The sequence below is a fragment of the Piliocolobus tephrosceles genome, unplaced genomic scaffold (assembly GCF_002776525.5).
Source record: "Piliocolobus tephrosceles isolate RC106 unplaced genomic scaffold, ASM277652v3 unscaffolded_11079, whole genome shotgun sequence".
Lineage (NCBI taxonomy): Eukaryota > Metazoa > Chordata > Mammalia > Primates > Cercopithecidae > Piliocolobus > Piliocolobus tephrosceles.
Window position 1 is genome coordinate 1 of NW_022292176.1, and position 9,832 is coordinate 9,832.

The following is a 9,832-nucleotide window of genomic DNA, read 5'->3' on the forward strand; positions in this document are numbered from 1 at the left end:
TGTGTGTTTGTTCTTTATTGTCCCTTGACAAATTACTCCAAAGTGTGGCCCACACCAGCACACACTTATACCCCAGGAATGATTACTCCTTGGGCCAGGAGTTCAGGTTTCACTGGGTCCTCTGCCCCAGGGGCTCTCCGCGGCTGCAGCAGGTGTCTGCCCAGGGCTGCCGTGTCTTCTGAAGGCTCAGGCTCATCAGGGGAGGAGCTGCTTCCATGCTTGCTTCTGTGTTGCTGGCAGGATTCTGTTGCTTTCAGGCTGTTGGACTGAAGGCCCCAATCTCTCCGTGGCATCAGCTTCAGACTGCCCTCTGCCCTGGGCAGGTAACTGGCTTTGCCAGAACTAGCACCTGGCAAGAGCCAGGGGGAGAGTTCCAGTGGACGGAACCTGCAGCCCCTCCCAATCCTATCTCAGGAGAGACCGCCATCTCTTTTGCCTGGTTCTATTCATTAGAAGTGAGCCTCTGAATCCAGCTGTCTTCGAGGGTCTGGCTGTGCGCACGAGGGGCAGGGGCCAAGGGGAGCCACTTGGGAGGGGAGGTGCTGCCTGGGACCTGCCTAGGACAAGGTGAAGGAGAACATGCATAGGGACAGATGCCCTTCCCACTTTCCCTCTGTGGTGAGCACAGGAGCTGTGGATGTGCCCTAAAGGAGTTCTGGCATCCCAGGAGGGAAGCAGCTCCCAGCCATGAGGGCACCATGACCCAGTGCCCCAGCATGTCGGGCTGCACATTCCAGGGCTACCTGAGCTGCAGCCTCTTCCCCTCCCCTGCTGTCTCTGCCTGTGCATGGAGTGGGCATCTCAAATCTGCAGGGACCAAACTGAGCTCAGGCCTCTGCACCCTTGAACAACCCCCCACCGCTCAGTCTTCCTCACCTCAGTTCCTGGTGACTCCATCCTCCCAGGGGCTCAGGCTGAAGCCTTGCAGTGCTCCTCTACCCCAGCATCTAAGTCCCTCAGGAAAGTCCCTCTTGGGTCTTCATCGCATCTGGAGCCACTGGGGCCAAGCCACCACCTCTGACCTGGACCGACACAGGCTCCCTCCCCATCCCCTGCTCTGCCCCCACCTCCACCCCACCTCCATACCTCGGGTGTCCTCAGCTTCAAAGTCAGGGCGCACCTATCAGGATGTAATTCAGGCATCTTCTCTGCTGACTCGGAGTCACAGGCCACACACACGGCCAACTGGCCTGTCCTCTGGTCCCATCAGATCCTGGTGCTGCCCAGAGGCCCATGCGGGCACCCGACAACCTCAGGCCCAGCCTGCTCTTTCCTCAGCCCAGGCCCTCCTCTCCCTACCCACTCTGCCCACCTTCCTCAGGTCTGTCTTGCAAGGTCTCCTGCATGGTGAGGCCTCCCCAGTTCACCCTCTTAGAAATTTTGGGCTCCACGCACACTCCTGTTCCCTCCCTGCTTCTCTTAAAACATCCTCGTCAGTGTCACACATGGGGCATTTCACCTATCTGCTGGGCTTCTCGACAGGACCCCTGCTGAACTCTGAATGCCGTGGATTCAGAGATCTTTGACTATTCCCAGAGATCTTTGACTATTCCCTGCTGCAGGCCCAGGGCAACAGCAGAGCCCAGGACAGAGTGAACCTGTCATGGGTGCTGCTGAATGAATGAATGAAGGAGTGAGTGAATGAAGGAGTAAATGAGTGAGTAAATGAGTGAATGAGTGAGTGAGTGAGTCAGTCAGTGAATGAATGAGTGAGTGAGTGGATGAGTGAAGGAGTAAATGAGTGAGTGAGTGAGTGGGTAAATGAGTGAATGAGTGAACGTGAGTGAGTGAGTGAATTACTGAGTGAATGAGTGAATGAGTGAGTAAATGGATGGATGAATGAATAAGTAAGTGAATGAATGAGCGATTTAGTGAATGAGTGAGTGAATAAGTGAGTAGGTGAATAAGTGAGTGAATGAGTGAGTGAGTGAATAAGTGAGTAAGTGAATAAGTGAGTGAATGAGTAAGTGAGTGAATGAGTGAGTGACCGAGGGAATAAATGAGTGATGGGTGAGTGAGTGAGTGAATGAATGACTTAGTGAATGGGTGAGTGGGTGAATGAGTGAGTGAGCAAATGAGTGGATGAGTGAATGAATGAGTGAAGGAAAGAGTGAGTGAATGAGTCAGTGAGTGAACAAGTAAATGAGTGAGTGAAGAAGTGAGTGAGTGAATGAACCAATTAGTGAGTGAATGAGTCAATAAATGACTGAGTGTGTGAATAAAGGGTGAGTGAATGAGTGAGTGAGTGAATGAGTGAAGGGGTGAATGAGTGAGTGAATGAGTGAATGATTGAGTGAGTGAATGATTGAGTGAATGAATAAGTGAGTGAATGAGTGAATGGGAGAGTGAGTGAAAGAATGAGTTAGTGAATGGCTGAGTGAGTAAATTAGGGAGTGAATGAGTGAGTGAATGGGTTAGTGAATGAGTGAATGAGTGAGTGATTGAGTGAGTGAATGGGTTAGTGAATGAGTGAGTGGGTGAGTGAGGGAATGGGTGAGTGAATGAGTGAGTGAGTGAGTGAATGGGTTAGTGAATGAGTGAATGAGTGAGTGAATGAGTAAATGAACGAGTGAGTGAATAAAAGGGTGAGTGAATGAGTAAACGACTGAGTGAATGAGTGAGTGAGCGAGTGAAGGAGTGAATAAGTGAGTGAGTGAATGGGTTTGTGAATGAGTGAATGAGTGAGTGAATGGGTGAGTGAGTGAATGGGTGAGTGAATGAGTGAGTGAGTCAATGGGTTAGTGAATGAGTGAATGAGTAAATGAATGAGTGAGTGAGTAAAAGGGTGAGTGAATGAGTAAACGACTGAGTGAGTGAATGAGTGAGTGAGCGAGTGAAGGAGTGAATGAGTGAGTGTGAATGAGTTAGCGAGTGAATGAATGAGTGAGTGAATGAGTGAGTGGGTTGCTCAGAGGAGATGAGGACCGGAGCTGCCCTCCGGCTGCTACAGTAGACAGGAGCTGAAGGAGGAGTCTGAAGGGTGGGATGTACCCACTGGGTACATACACCCTGCTCGACACATCCCCAAAGAAACCCAATCTCACCAGAGTGGTGTCTTGAGATTTATTAGTAACAATCTTTTTTCCCAATATTTCATATATGCAGGATGATTTCTTACTTTCCTTTAAAAGGCCAATCGTTTTTTGGACTTGGAATTCTCCACTGCTGGTCAATGCCACTGTATTCTGCCATAGGGGCATCCCTGGAGTTGGAGAAAGAGTCATTCCCAGGAATGGATAAAAGCCGGAAGGGCATCATCAGGTGGGGCAGCTTCTCCTATCATCCTCCCCTTCCTGCTTGGGTTACCCTGAGTGACTGGGTTTGGAGGTCTACAAAATGAGGACATATCAAATTTGGATAAAAGCCTAAGCAGTTTAAGAGGCTGCAGTGCTAGCAGGAAGGTCTTTGGCTCCCGGCACCCTCCTCCCCTCCAGTCTCTGCTGGACCCAGGACTCTGACTCCACCTTCGGCCCTGGGGGCTTCCTTCCTTCCTTCCCAGCCACTGAGCCGCCTTGGGCTAATCTGCAACCTCAGAGGTGCAGCCCTCCTCCTTTCCTCCTGCCTCTTCCTCCGTTCCCACTTTCCTTCTGCTTCTTTCGGGACTTTGAAAAGTCCAAGAATAAGCAAAACCGTAAACCAGAAAACGCTGCCTTCAGCCCATTCCCCTCCCACCAGCTTCCCTTCAGACTCCTTGATCTTTAAAAATTATTTGCTTTGTATCTAGATGCTAAACTTTATGTAGAAAACAGATGGGGTTGGTTTCTTGGCAGGGTACAGTGGCTCACACCTATAATCCCAGTGCTTTGGAGGCCAAGGCGGAAGGATTGCTTGAGGTCACATGTTTGAGACTAGCCTGAGCAACACAGGGAGACCTCGTCTACAAAATTAAAAAAAAAAAAAAATTAGCCTGGAGCGGTGGCACATCTGTAGTCTCAGCTACTTGGGAGGCTGAGCCAGGAGGATCACTTGAACTCAGGAGTTTGAGATTACAGTGAGCTACGATTATATCACTGCACTCCAGCTTGAGCAAGAGAGTGAGACACTATCTCCTAAAAAAATAAAAATAAAAAGTGCTGGAGTCCACATCCAAGCACACAGCCAATTGTGACATGTGGATCTTTTATTTTTACAATCCGCCTCTCTTGTCTAAGTGCCAAATGACACTCACATTGTGTGTAACTATTTCCACCTTTGTCTGGCTTCTCTTCCCTTAAGTATTAAGAATCAGGTTGCATAAGGTTCTGAGAAAATAAAATAATGAATCAGCTGTGTGCCGTGGCTCACGTCTATAATCTCAGTGCTTTAGGAGGCTGACACAAGGATTGCTTGAGACCAGGAGTTTGAGACTGGCTTTTGCCACATAATGAGATCCTGTCTCTACAAAAAATAAAAATTAAAATAAAACATTCACAGGACCTGGTGGCACACCTGTAGTCCCAGCTACTCAGGTGGTGGAGGCCTGAGGATTGGCTTGAGCCTGGGAGGTTGAGATTGCAGTGAGCCGTGATCATACCACTACACTTTGGCCTGGGTGACACAGTGAGACTCTATTTCTAAATAAATAAATAAATAAATAAATAAAATAAAACCAGGTAGAAGCTTCCCAAGACTTTGATGCAGAAACAGGTTGCCCTGCCCTGAACTAATTAAAATTAATATCTAAAAACTGGAAAGAAAGGAAAGAAAGAAGTTGCATTATTTCTGTAAAGTTTGAGGCCATTACAAGCTTTACTTTCTCTAGGACATTTTCTCAGTGGTGTCAACTGAAGTCCACTTCACAGAATGACTTCATCTCCTGAGCACGTTGGAGAACGATGATTAAAGAGACTTCCTGACACTCCCAATACTTTTAGGGTCATATGGAAGCAGCAAGAGTCATATGTGTGAAATAGGTGGTATTAAAGCGGAAGACATTGGTTTGTTCTTTCATGAACATCATCGGAACAGTTCCCTAATGACTAGCGTTACATCAGAAAATGGGGGGAGAGAGCTGGTTCTTTATTGGCAAATAAGTTACATAAATTTCCCAGTCAGAAAAACAATCATGATTTTAGCCTTGTCAGATGAGGTCAGATATGCCCTATGCTTCAGTTATGGAATACTACCTCTGAATATTGATTGACAGGTATCTTCCACAGACCTGTGACCTGTCGCTGTGTACAAGCTTGAATTCATAACTACCAGTCCTAGAAGTTCCCTTGCTGCCCGCGCTGAACTGAAGTGGCTCCCAACAGAGGCATTCAAGAGAAAACTCACTGAAATATTTGAAACCACTGCCATGAACAAGAATGCTCTTCATGTGTGCCCGGATGTACACCCAGAGTGTTATCTTGTTAGTTGTATATGCCAGCATCCAGCAGGAGCTTTTACCTTTTTTGGGTGTCAACTTTGAGATTCTGATGTAAGCCACAGACCTCTTCCTCTGCCTGCAAGCACACCCACCCACAACCACGTGTTGCCGGGTTTAGAGAACTCCTGGGCCTGCAGCTGCGTCCACCTACAGGAGGAGGAGTGAAGCCCAGACCAGGGACAGGGTCAGAGCTGCGGTCACTCATCCATGGGCGGACAGCTCTGCATTCTTGCGAGGGCCTAGATACCCTCTTCTCTTGGAAGGCCAAGCCCAGAGCCTAAGTGGTCTTTGAACCCAAATAGACTTTGTGGTCTAGGGAATGAGAGCCCTACTCACCAGGGGAAGAAATTGGGGATCTTGGTCCTGAGTTTGTGGGGCAGACTTTTGCCATTTTCCTCCCCCTTTCCCTGCCATGCCCTATTTGAAAAGAGGTCACTTCCTGAATTTCAGTGAGCCAAGATCGAGCCACTGCACTCCAACCTGGGCAACAGAGTGAGACTCCGTCTCAAGAAAAAAAAAAAAAAAAAGAGAGATTACTTCAAAACTTCCCTGTTCAAACAGTTGATCCTTGAACAACAGGGTTTAAACTGCGTGGGTCACTTACTTACACATGGATTTTCTTTCACTTCTGCCACCCCTTAGACAGCAAGACCAACCCTTCCTCCCCTCGTCCCACCTCCTCCTCCTCAGCCTACTCAATGCAAAAATGAGGAGAAGAACCTCTATGATGAGCCACTTAATGAATAGTAAACACATTTTCCTTATGACTGCTTTATTTCCTCTAGCTTACTTTACTGTAAGAATACACTATACAATACATATAGCACACAAAAGGTACGTTAACCAACTATCTGTGTGATCACTGAGGCTGCCACCCAAGAATAGACTATTAGTAAATTCTTTTTGGTGTAGTCAAAAGTTATTGTCCAAATTTCAACTGTGTGGCGAGTTGGTGCCCCTAATCTCTGCATTGTTCACGGGTCAATTGTATTGCTTAAGAGGTAGTCATTGGAACACTCCTTAGGGGCTATTTTTTTTGTTTAAAAAAGTTTTTGCCACAATGGGCCACTCATATAAGGCCCTAGGATTCCTTACTTCTGAGCTCCTGCTGCCACAGACCAAGTGCTGATCATTTTTGTTGCTCAACATACTTGTCGTTTCCATCCGTCACAGGACCCACTCTGACCTTCCAGGAGCTGCTCCTTCCACTGCCTGTGATCCTGAGGGTCAGCACATCCAGCCAGGCCAAGTAACGAGATCAGTCCTCTTCTCTGCTCCAGTTCATGGATGGGCACAGGATGCGGTTAGTGGCCGTAGTCCACTCGATTCCTGCTAATCCCACTGGATCATCAGGTGGGGAGAGTCAGCTTGCATAGTGAAACCAAAGAGAGCTGTGAGATGGAGAGTGAGAGTGAGAAACCAAAAGAGTGAGACACACACAGAGAGAGAGAGAGAGAGTGAGAGGGAGAGTGAGAGAGACAGAGAGAGAGAGACAGAAAAAGAGAAGCAGGGACACAGAGAGACATAGAAAGATGGAGAAAGAGATGAGGGGAAGAGAGAAACAGAGACACACACAGAGTCTTAAAAAGAGACAGAAAGAGACAGAGCAACCAGGAGAGAGACACAGAGAGGGAGAAACAGAGACAGACAAAGTGAGAGGCAGAGATGGAAAGAGAGATGGGGAGAGGGACGGAAAGAGAGAAGCAAAAGCACAACATTCCTTGAATTGCTTCTCCCTGAAGTCACCATTCTATTTCTGCACTTCCAGTTCTCCACCAAGAATCTTTCTAAGTCACCTGTCCTCCTTTCTTCCCCATCTTCTTCATGCATTCTTACTAAAGCCTCCTGAAATCTGCTTTCCCAATGACAATTCCTCCTTGAAATGTCACCACTGACTTCCAAACAACCAGCAAATAAAAAAGGTTTTGAAAACAATTACTTCTACCAGTTTCTCAGTTTTACTAAAGGTTATGGTGCTGTTTCTTAATACCTCTCTCGAAAATCTTTCTCTTTGTTTTTTATTTCTTTGCATGAATTAACATGAAAATAGAGCACAATATCTTATAGTGAATATAGACTATAAATGATGTTTTGTGCATACCTTATTATTAGTGATAAACACTGTATAAGTAATTTATTTTTGCCATTTCTTTCTTACTATGGTTTGAAAGTGTCCCCCAAATTTCAAGTGTTGGAAACTGAATCCCCCATGCAGTAGTGCTGAGGGGAGGGATCTTTAAGGGGTGATCAAGTCATGAGGGTTTCACCCTCGTGAGTGGACTAATGTCGTTATTGGGGGAGTGAGTTCCTTATCACAAGAGTTGGTCTGTTACAAAAGTGAGTTTGACCCCTCTTACTCCTTCGTGCTCTCTTGCCCTTCCACCTTCCTGTGGGATGACACAGCACAAAGGTCCTTGCCGGATGCCCACCACCACTTAACCTTGTACTTCCCAATTCCAGGACTGTGAGAAGTGAATCTCTGTTTTAGTAAATTACCCAGTCTCAGGCACTCTGCTAAGAGAAGCAGAAAACAGGCTAAGACAAAATGTTTTAGGATCCTCTTCCCTCATAGTTGCAGTGAGAAGTTTATAGCTTTGTTTTGCTTTGTGGAAGATAAAATGCTAAATAATAGGCATAATTTTTGAAGGTTTCTCCTTCCATCCAAATATTTGATTCATTTTAAAATTTCTGTTACACTGAGTTATTGACCCTTGCTTCTGATGCCTCAGAGATGTCTGGAAGAAAACCACGGAGAAAACCTTGAGTGCCATGTACTCTGGCTTATCTAAGTGCCCTCTGGACTTTGAGAAGGCTCTTTCTGTGAACCAGAGAGCTAACAATGTAGTCCAGCTCAAGGCACTTTCCTGGAAAAGCTTTCAGAACATAGCCATTCCTGGGGAGCATCACAGCTTTTAGACTTCACAACAGGCACCAGAGAACAGTCAGAAGACCATAGAATATTTTGCCTGAATTCCTTCCAGCATTGTGTTCCAGGAACCTTGAAACTCCCTCCCCCTCCAAGTAGGTCTTAGGTTTCTCTTTCCAAACCCAAACAGACTTGTGTTTAAACAATCCCCAAGAAGACGATGTCTTAGCATTACATATAATTGAATTGTAAATCTTCTAAATTCAGAAAGAAAGAATACGGAAATAATTCAGAAGCCCTTGAGTTTTTAGCGAGAAGAATCTGCAGTGAGGAGGAGACTCTTTTTATCCTGCGAATTTCCGGCGTGCTTCTTCCACACACCATCCTTGCTTGTGTCTCTCTCAAGCCTGTCTGTGAATAACCCACTCATCCTTCCAAGCTCAACTAACATGCCATGTGACAGAAACAGTTGGTTCAACATCCATTTCCTCCTCCTCTTGTGACTAAGGCTCCACACTAAATGCTTCATTCCCCAGCTGTCTTTGTGCACCCATGTGGCCATGTGGGTCCATTCTGGCCCATGTGATATAAGTAGAATTGTTGAGCAGGATGTCCAAAAGGACTCCTTAAAAGGAGCCAAACTACTGAGTATGGCTTTTTAAAATTTTTTCTTTTTCCTGCTGCTTTGAATGCAGCTGTGATTGCGAACAAAGCTGCTCTCTTGGGGCATGAGGTGATCTAGAAGATACAACCACCTTCAGTCAAAGTGCCTGAGGGAATGATAGGAGAAGCTGGGCTCTCTGATAAGATCACAGATCCAGTGAACAGGGGAGGATTGAAAGCCTTCAGATTCCTTTCATGTGAAAAGACAGACTTTTATATGTGTGAGCCTCTGTTAGCTTGAGTCTTCTGTTTCATGCAGCCAAACTTAACCCTAACTGCCACACACCGTCTACTTACATTTTATGATGCTCTCTCTAATCTCTTAGGTAATTGTATCCTCCCAGAAACCTATGGAGAGCTGAAGGGATTTTAGGAACATGGGATCCACTCTCCTCCTTTGGTAAAAGAGGACAAAGGCCAGAGAGCTGTGAGATGGCTGAGGCATGCGATTGTAAACCAAAAGGTGCCTGAGACTGATCTCAATCCATTTAAAAGTTAATTCTGCCAAGGTTAAGGACATGCTTGGAAGAAAATCACGGAACCACAGAAACAGTCTGTGGTCTGTGCCTTCCTCCCAAGATGATTTTGAGGACTTCAGTAGTTAAAGGGGAAGGATGGGCTGAAGAGGAAGGGTGGGCTGGAGGGAAGGGTGGGCTGGAGGGGAAGGGCGGGCTGGAGGGAAGGGTGGGCTGGAGCAAAAGGGAGGGCTGGAGGAAAAGGGTGGGCTGGAGGGGAAAGAGGGAGCCTGTGGTGTTCCTCAGGTTGCAAGAGAAAGAGAGCAGGTGGGGAACGGTCAGTTTGGTGAACATAGAGTGGCATCCTGTGGAGATATGTAACCCTTTATCTGTAGCTATCTGCTTAGGAACAAGAGGAAAGGCAGTTTCTTGCATGATTCAGCTTCCAGCTTAATGTTTTTTTTCCTTTTTGGCTGTGAATTGGGGTCCCGAGGCTTT

At 46.6% G+C, this 9,832-nt stretch overlaps 1 long non-coding RNA gene across 2 annotated transcripts; it reads left to right on the forward strand.

Annotated features, from left to right (window-relative positions):
• The first annotated feature begins 2,797 nt into the window (after nucleotides 1–2,797).
• LOC113220747 lies at nucleotides 2,798–5,877 on the forward strand. 2 transcript variants are annotated; one of them, XR_003307501.1, is made up of 2 exons: nucleotides 2,798–3,261; nucleotides 5,126–5,877. It is a non-coding gene; the product is annotated as an uncharacterized LOC113220747 (long non-coding RNA). The 2 variants fall into 2 exon arrangements; XR_003307500.1 differs by having other exon boundaries at nucleotides 5,139–5,877.
• The last annotated feature ends 3,955 nt before the right edge of the window (nucleotides 5,878–9,832 follow it).